At 65.6% G+C, this 302-nt stretch overlaps 1 protein-coding gene across 1 annotated transcript in view; it reads left to right on the forward strand.

Moving 5' to 3' along the window:
* The window catches only part of UBR3 (ubiquitin protein ligase E3 component n-recognin 3 (putative)), a 354,426-nt gene that overhangs the window by 290,799 nt on the left and 63,325 nt on the right, over positions 1-302 (forward strand). The window lies entirely within an intron of this gene.

Below are 302 nucleotides of genomic sequence, written 5' to 3' on the forward strand. Positions count from 1 at the left end.
CCCCACCCCATGGGCCCTGCTAGTGCCCCTCACTCCCTCCAACAGCTCTCTGGCCCTTCTGGTGCCCCACATTTCCTCAGACCTGCCGGAAGGCCCCTAACTGCCAGGGCTGTGGAACCAGGACTCAGGTCCGCAGTCCCCTGCCCTCTGTAGCAGTGCCCAAGCCCCAGCTGCCACCCACAGGATGGGCCAGCTGCTGTGGCTCAAGTGGGGAGTGGAGTGCAGAGCCTGTGTGGGGGCGGGTGTGGGCTGCCTGGTGTAGGTTCAGGTTCTGGCTCCTCCCACTCCCACCTGAACCCACA

This window comes from Gavialis gangeticus, unplaced genomic scaffold (genome assembly GCF_001723915.1).
Source record: "Gavialis gangeticus isolate Ggan-Ray unplaced genomic scaffold, GavGan_comp1, whole genome shotgun sequence".
NCBI classification, from domain to species: Eukaryota; Metazoa; Chordata; order Crocodylia; family Gavialidae; genus Gavialis; species Gavialis gangeticus.